Genomic DNA, 8,138 nt, shown 5'->3' on the forward strand with positions numbered 1-8,138 from the left:
GATCGCAGCTAAGCCTTTGGCCAAGATTACAACTAAACAAGTTGTTCAATTCCTATGGGAAAATATCATGTGCAGATATGGGATTCCCCGAATCTTGGTAACCGATAATGGAACACATTTCAATAACGAGGAGTTCAAAAAGTATTATGAAGAGAATGAAATCGAGTTATGATTCACTTTTGTTGCTCACCCTCAAGCCAACGGGCAAGCAGAGGTTGCGAATCAGATTATTTTAGATGGGTTGAAGAAGAGGATTGAGAAATCCAGGAATAATTGGGTGAATGAGATACTCCCGATACTTTGGGCATACCGGACCACGTGCAGGGTTACTACGGGAGCAACCCCATTTATGTTGGCATATGGTGCTGAAGTAGTTGTTCCTGTGGAAATATCACATTCGTTTCAAGGATTCAAGTTTACAATTATGAAGAAAATGAGGAAGGGCAGAGACTAGCCTTAGACTTAATAGATGGAGTTCGGGATCAGGCTCATGCTAAGATCGTAGAATATCAGAAAAAAGCTTCTTTTTATTACAACCTGAGGGTAAACGAAAGGTTTTTAAGCAAGGTGATCTAGTTTTAAGAAAGGTTGAGGCATCAGGAGTTGGACAGAAAGGAAAGCTAGCCCCAAACTGGGAAGGGCCGTACAAAGTTAAAGGCGTTCAAGGACGAGGGTCTTACAAGTTGGAGACTATGGAAGGAGAAGAAGTACCAAGGACTTGGCACGCTCAAAACCTGAAGATTTATTACATATAGTCCGTTTGAAAAGAAGTGCCTGCTTATTAAAGTAGAAATAGGGTTTAAAAGCACCATGAAGCTTTGCTCGCTTAAGACTTGTATTCCAGTTTATTAGGATTTCTATGCTTTACTTTATCCATATAAGGGTCAAACCCATTTTATTAAGTTCCGGACTATTTGTTTGTTATTCTAATTCCTTGAAAATTTTCCTTATGATTTTGTAAAGCGTGATAAGCATAGTATATGTGAAGCTAGTTACAAAGGAAATAAGAAGGAAATAGATGCATAAATAAATAAGTCATAGGTTCAAATCAAGTACATAAGAGCCACGATGGGTTTACAAAAGAAGGAAAATAATCTAGATCCTTAAATAAATCATCATCGTCTCCCCCATCAGTAGCATCAGTAGAAGGGGGAACGAGATCATCTTCCATGGAAATAGCATCCTTGAGAGGAGAAGTTGTGGCCTCGGCTGAAGTAGCAATAATAGGAGAAGACGGGAGGTCCTCATCAGGAGAGCCTTGCCCAGGAACAGGAGGCACTGGGTACGCCTCGAGAGTCACCCCAGGAACCTTTTTCCCAATCTCTCCTACAATCTGCTCCCAACAAGTAGCAAAAGTTTCAGGGAAGTTCGCGTCATACTCAGCATTTAGAACCTCCTGGAAGTCCTGTGATGACTTTTAATCTGCGATCACCTCAGCACAGCCCCTCTGAGCATCCAACTCCTGCCTACGGACTTTCTTCTTCTCGTCCGCCAACTCTTTCTCCACCTCCAGGAAGTGAGTAAAATTGGCTTCTGAGGACTTCAGATACTTGTCCCTATCCCTCTCGGTGATAGTCAGGTTTGCTCTCACCTCCTTCAGGTTATGAAGGGCATCCTGAAGGTAGGTATTCATCTGTAAAAATATATTTTACCACAGTAAGCTATATATGTAAAGGAAAGACTAGTAGAAAGAATACTAAAAGAAGGGAAGTGGAAGCTTACCGAAGCTACTGCCTGGGAACCAAGGCACTCAATATGTAGATCATCAAAAGACTCCACGATCTCAGCCAGGTCACTAGTTGTAACCACACTCTCGGACCATATAGCTGCAGCCTCCAAGCTCCCCATGACTGTGTCTCTTCTCCGCAAGCCCCATATTACAATGAAAGGGGAAGTATCCTTATCAAGGCTATGAGGCCTCTCAGATATAAAAGTGATAATGGTCTCCATAACAGTGATCGAAGTACCGTCACCAACCCTCACACGTTTCTCACGGTGAGCTTCAATTGCAGAGCCCTGAGAGGGACGAGATTCTATTCTCTTGAAAATAGAGTCTAAAGCTGCCTTAGCTGCAAAAATACAAAAACATTATAAAGATGATAACACATGGAAATAAACAACAAAGTCAGAAGATGAAAGAAATACCCTCAGGACCCAGGTCGCTCAGACCTAAATTTTACAAATTGCCCTCTTAAAGAACGAGAGTACAATGATGCAAGTTATCAGCTTTTATGGCCTTTATGGTCGCATCTTCATCTATCCCCATTTTTAAATCCCTCAGAGAACCATCTACGCTTTTGGAAAAATTGGGCCTGAAAAAATGGTCCCAACCCTCCTCGGCGTTTAAGTAAACATAAAATCACTCACTTTTCCAGTCAGGATAAGAGTCAAAATTAGTACCAGAGACAAAACATGAACGAGCAAGGGACCTATAAACTATTTCGACCCATCCTTGGTCGTCAAGGGCATTTATAAATTTGAATAGATATTGAAAGACAAATACATTGGGCTCAAAGCCATGTTTACAAGATTGGTCCATATAACAATGAATAAAACGCCAAGAATTAGGTGTGAGCTGGGTTGCACATACATGAACTTCAGCTAAAATATGAAAAACAAAAGGATGTGGGGGAAGATAAAAGCCTGCATAAAAAGTTTCTTTATACACACGAATGGCCCCAGGTTCTGGGTTACAAGCCCTGTCATTTGGGCATGGTGCCTCGGCCCTGTACAGAGCAGAAATACCAAATAACGGGCTATAGTACATACTCTATCAAAATCATATCTAGAAGGATAATTATATGCATCTAAATGAAGCATGTTAAGGAAGGCTTGACCAAACTCAATTTAAAGATCCCTAAGAGAAATTATGGAAGCATGAACGAGGGATTTTTTACCTCGGTTAGCCCTAGAAGGGCGAGGAGCGGCCCGAGGAGGCTGAGAAAGGGAAAAATCGGAGTCCGTCATTGATATTCTTGCAAAAGATACTTGAAACCTGTTAGGGCGAAAATACACGCAATCATACGCGTTCGCAAGTAGTATAAGATATAAATCAGATTCGTACCCACAGAGACTCTTTTTAGTTAACTTAAGATTATGCACCTATGCAACAATGGTATGTATATCGCTCAATGCTAAGACAATAACAAGTTAAGATGTTTATAATTAAGATTAAACTAACATGCAATTAACTAAGAATAAAAGTGATTGAATTAACTATACGAGACAAATATGGGATTCTAACTTCATTAAATACTTCATTCAAAGTCATTGTTCTTAACCTTAGCATGCAATGGTGATGACAACTAATCAGATAACACGAAACTAGTAAACGCCAACTTTCGTTGTACGAATACCCTACTACCAGACATCCACAAAAGAGATGGAAGCTGAATAGACACCAATTATGTTGAGACCCTATATATCTATAGAATTTGACAACATAAAGGTTTAATGAACAAGTTATCTATCGTGATTACATAGGGAAAGTAAGATGGTTAAAATTACCTACGAATCATGTATAACAATTATACATGAACCTATGCTAGCATGGCAAGTTCTAAATCTCTATATTCACTGTCACTTCAATAGAGATTAACAAACTATCTTATATGTTCGCGACACACATAAGATGAATACGCACAACCAATACTACGATATTATACAATCACCACACACTTAGGTATCAAAAAAATTATGAAATCCATAAGTAAATCTGATAGAACCCCATGACAACGATTAGTTCATAACCGAACTCATTGTCACCATGGGTTCCAATGAAAGCATGGTAAATAAACTAAGATAGACTAGGTCTGAAATAACTGAATAATAATAAAAAAGTACGTTAACAAGAGTATTAGGTTCAAACAACAAAGAAAACAAGCATCCAAGATTACAACTTAGCAAAAAATCACAAGTAAAAACAAGATCTTCTTCTCCTTTGTTGTACTGTGCTATTAGGTCTTGTTGCTGCTATCTCCTTGCTCTTCTATATGAAAAACGTCTTTAAATACCATCCCAACAGATCAGGATTCCAGCAAATCAATCTTATAATAGAATCAGGATTCCTGAAATTCAATATAGCGCGACCGCCCTGAGTTTCTGGCAAATGGGCGCGGCCGCTCCCAGGATTAGCGCGGCCGCCCTGACCTTCTGGAAAATCTGAATTTTTCTATTTTATTGACCTTCTCGTGCTGGTTTCTTGTGCGCAATCGACCGAGGTTCCATCCTAACACTCTTTTAAGCATAAAACATGTAATATCCATTCCTTCTTTCGAATATGCCCTGAAATGTAAAATACCACAAAAATACATCAAAAACACAAACATCTTGAGTACAAAACACCAATTCGAGCCTTTACAAAGCGTTCTAAGTGGATATTCACACCCCCAAACTTGAATTGATGCTTGTCCTCACACATAATAGACTGAAAAATAAGAAATAAAAATGCATGAATGCAACTAACATGAATGCAATGATCCCCTCAGAATAACTAAACTAATCAATAAGCAACATCTCAATGAATGCATTATTCGCACAAAGTTCAATCAAATCTCACAAATCAACTCACAAGCCAGAAACGTGTGTGTGCGCAATTGCTTAACAGATATACTTTCGAAACTAGATCAATAACCATAACTTATCTATCACCAAGACAATCACAAGTTCATAAGCAGAATCAATGATTAACACAAAATGACCGACAACACTTCATTTTTATCAGAGTTATACAAGGATTCATGCTTTTATTGCTAACATATAACAAAACACATATATGCTTATTTGATCGTGCAGTGAGTGAGGTCCACAAAAGACTTATGCAATAATACCCATGTAGCGAGCGTTAGGTTAGCGGATCCCAGACTATAAAAATCTTAGTTCACTAGGCACAAAGTCCTCTAGAACTTAATAACTCGAGAATTAACGAGCCCACTCGTGATCAATTATGCATAACACATATTTTTTTCTTTTTTTCTCATGTACTGAACGAGTGCGTTTCGCTCCATCTCGCTCAACCCTAGACTACTCATATAAATATGAGCCGGCTACTAGCCATTTGACGCCTAGCCATAACTAGCATTGATATCCAATATTTTTCTCCAATTTTAAAAACCATGTTATTTTATCACTAAGAGAACAACATAAATTGTAGACATAAACAAGTGATTAAACCTCGACAAACAAACAAGTAATGTTCATGATCTAGCACTCAAGCAACCTATAAGACTTAGTGAAAATTTTCTTGTTTCCAGCATGCAAATCAATTCGTTAGGACTTAACATTGCTCTATACAACATCACTACACTCGAATCAACATCACAAATTAATCGGAAAGGCAACCTAAGGGATCATGATATAATGTCAATGCAACTATATGCATCATACTAACATGATAACAAATACGCAAAACAAAAACAAAAACAAATAAGTACATGATGAATATGCAAACTATATGAACTAAACTATCATGAATATGCATCTATATGGCCTCACACACAAATATTCCTTAATTATCACCCCCAAATTTAAAATTTTCAAAGTCCACATTAAAGGTAATAATAAGGATTTAAGGAATACCTAGTCGTCAGGAGGATTACCCTCTTCGGGTGGAGGATCAGGTCGGCAATCAACCTCGACACCAGTGTCTCGGAAAAAAATACCGAGAGCGTGTGTCAAATATTCAGCAAAATGTCGGTGGATGTCACACGTGGCCTCAATACACCGAATCAACCTTCTATAATGCGCATCGCCAACACCAGTCCTATTAACTGCCTGCTGCGCATGAGAAGAACCCTCTGTAGGCACGGGAGGATCCGTCCGACCAACCTCTACATCATCAAAAATATATCTCAACCACTTGTCAGGAGGTGCACCTAAGAATGCATAACTCAAGTGATCTGGTAGTGGGTTGAGCTCAAGTGTGGGAGTTTCTTCAATAGATGGTTGAAAATGCTCATCGGGATCTTTCAGCTCTGCTAACCCAAGAGAATCGAATGGCATATCCAACTTCCTCTTCCACGGAGGTGCATTCAAAACCTGCAGTTGCTCTGCTCCTTCTTCATCTTCACTATTAGATTCCCCTGTCAAGGCTCTCTCTAAAGTATCTGACCTTAGCATTTGCTCAAGTTCTAAATTCACTGCAGAATCGACCATCTCTACTTTAAAGCATTCATCTTCATCAGTTGGTAATTTTGTTGCTTTGAACACATTAAAGGTGACTTCCTAATTTAGAATCCTCATTGTAAGGTCTCCCTTCTGCACATCGATCAGAGTTCGGCCAGTAGCTAAGAATGATCTCCCCAAGATAATGGGAATCTTCTTATCTTTCTCAAAGTCCAGAATTACAAAATCAGCAGGGAAGATGAGTTTGTCCACCTTAACCAAGACATCCTCCACTATTCCTCGCGGATAAGCGACGGAACGATCAGCTAGTTGCAATAACATGTATGTCTGTTTCGGATCAGGTAGACCAAGCTTCTTGAAGATAGATAAGGGCATCTTATTGATGCTAGCTCCCAAATCACATAAACACTTGTCGAATGACAAGTTTCAGATGGTGCAAGGAATAGTGAAGCTTTCAGGATCTTTAAGCTTCAGAGGCAACTTCTGTTACAACACATCACTGCATTCCTCCGTAAGAGCAACGGTCTCTAAGTCATTGAGATTCACTTTTCGAGAGAGATGCCTTTCATAAACTTCGCATAGCTAGGCATCTGTTCAAGAGCTTCAGCGAAAGGTATGTTGATGTGAAGTTTCTTGAAAACTTCCAAGAACTTAGAAAATTGCGTATCCAACTTCTGCTTCTGCAACCTTTAAGGAAAATGAGGTGGAGGATAGACCTATTTTTCCCCTGTATTACCTTCAGGAGGAGTGTTTGCAATAACTTTCTTCTTCGGTTCCACCTCGGCATCCTTCTGCACAACTTTTTCAGCTACAACCTCATTTTCTGGAATTGGCAAGGGTGGAGATGCACCTGTATTCTGAACAAAGTTTTCAGAATCTTTATCTTACTGAATTTGGGGGCTTGTGACCTTTACAGACCTCAATGTAATTGCTTTAACCTCAATGTAATTGTCATTAGGGAGTGTACCAGGTTGTCGATTCAATATAGCATTGGCAATCTGCCCAATTTGATTCTCCAGAGTCTTGATAGAAACCACTTGGCTCTTGCACATGAGCCTCAACTCCTCCAATTCAAATTGTTCATTAGATTGACTTGTACTTCCATACGGTAGTTGTTGAAGTTGGAGTTGTTGTCTTGGTGCATATTGCGGTTGTTGAAAACCAGGAGAATTGAATTACTTTGATGCGTACTGCTGATAAGGTTGTTGCACCGCATTCTGATTGTTGCTCCAGCTGAAGTTAGGATGATTGCGGTTGTTGGTATGATAAGTGGCTGGAACTGGTTGTTGCGACCTTTGAAAGTTGCTTACAAACTGAGCTGATTCACTAGAAATAACACATTGCTCCGTCGCATGTGAACCTGCACACAGCTCACAAACACTGGGTATCTGGTTAACACCATAGTTAGTTAGAGAATCGATCTTCATAGACAACGCCTTTAGTTGAGCAGTGATAGCTATAGCTGTATCCACTTCAAGAACTCATGCTACCTTGCCCTGTGGCAGACTCTGAATTGGATACTGATATTCATTAGCAGCCATCAATTTAATGAGCTCATAAGCTTCCTCGTAGCTCTTTGCCCATAATGCTCCATCTGATGCTGCATCGAGCATGGGTCTTGACTGTGCTCCCAAACCGTTATAGAAGCAATTTATGATCATCGAATCAGGCATTCCATGATGAGGACACTTCCTAAGCATCTCCTTGTAGTGCTCCCAAGCTTCACATAGAGATTCTCCCGATTGCTACGCAAATTGAGTAATAGCATTCCTGATTTTAGTTGTATTCGCCATAGGGAAGAATTTAGTGAGAAACTTTTGAGGAAGATCTTCCCACGTAGTAATCGAACCAGCTGGTAGAGAGTGTAACCAGCTCTTAGCCTTGTCCCTCAGAGAGAATGGGAACAGTCTCAGTTTCACCCCATCCTCAGACACACCATTGAACTTGAAGGTGTCGCAGATCTCTATGAAATCCCTGATGTGCATATTTGGATCTTCCATTGGAGAACCCACAAA

General features: G+C 39.8%; 1 non-coding gene across 1 annotated transcript; it reads left to right on the forward strand.

Annotated features, from left to right (window-relative positions):
• The first annotated feature begins 7,794 nt into the window (after nucleotides 1-7,794).
• LOC141694529 (small nucleolar RNA R71) lies at nucleotides 7,795-7,901 on the forward strand. Its single transcript, XR_012563824.1, has one exon. It is a non-coding gene; the product is annotated as a small nucleolar RNA R71 (small nucleolar RNA).
• The last annotated feature ends 237 nt before the right edge of the window (nucleotides 7,902-8,138 follow it).

The sequence above is a fragment of the Apium graveolens genome, chromosome 10 (assembly GCF_009905375.1).
Source record: "Apium graveolens cultivar Ventura chromosome 10, ASM990537v1, whole genome shotgun sequence".
NCBI lineage: Eukaryota > Viridiplantae > Streptophyta > Magnoliopsida > Apiales > Apiaceae > Apium > Apium graveolens.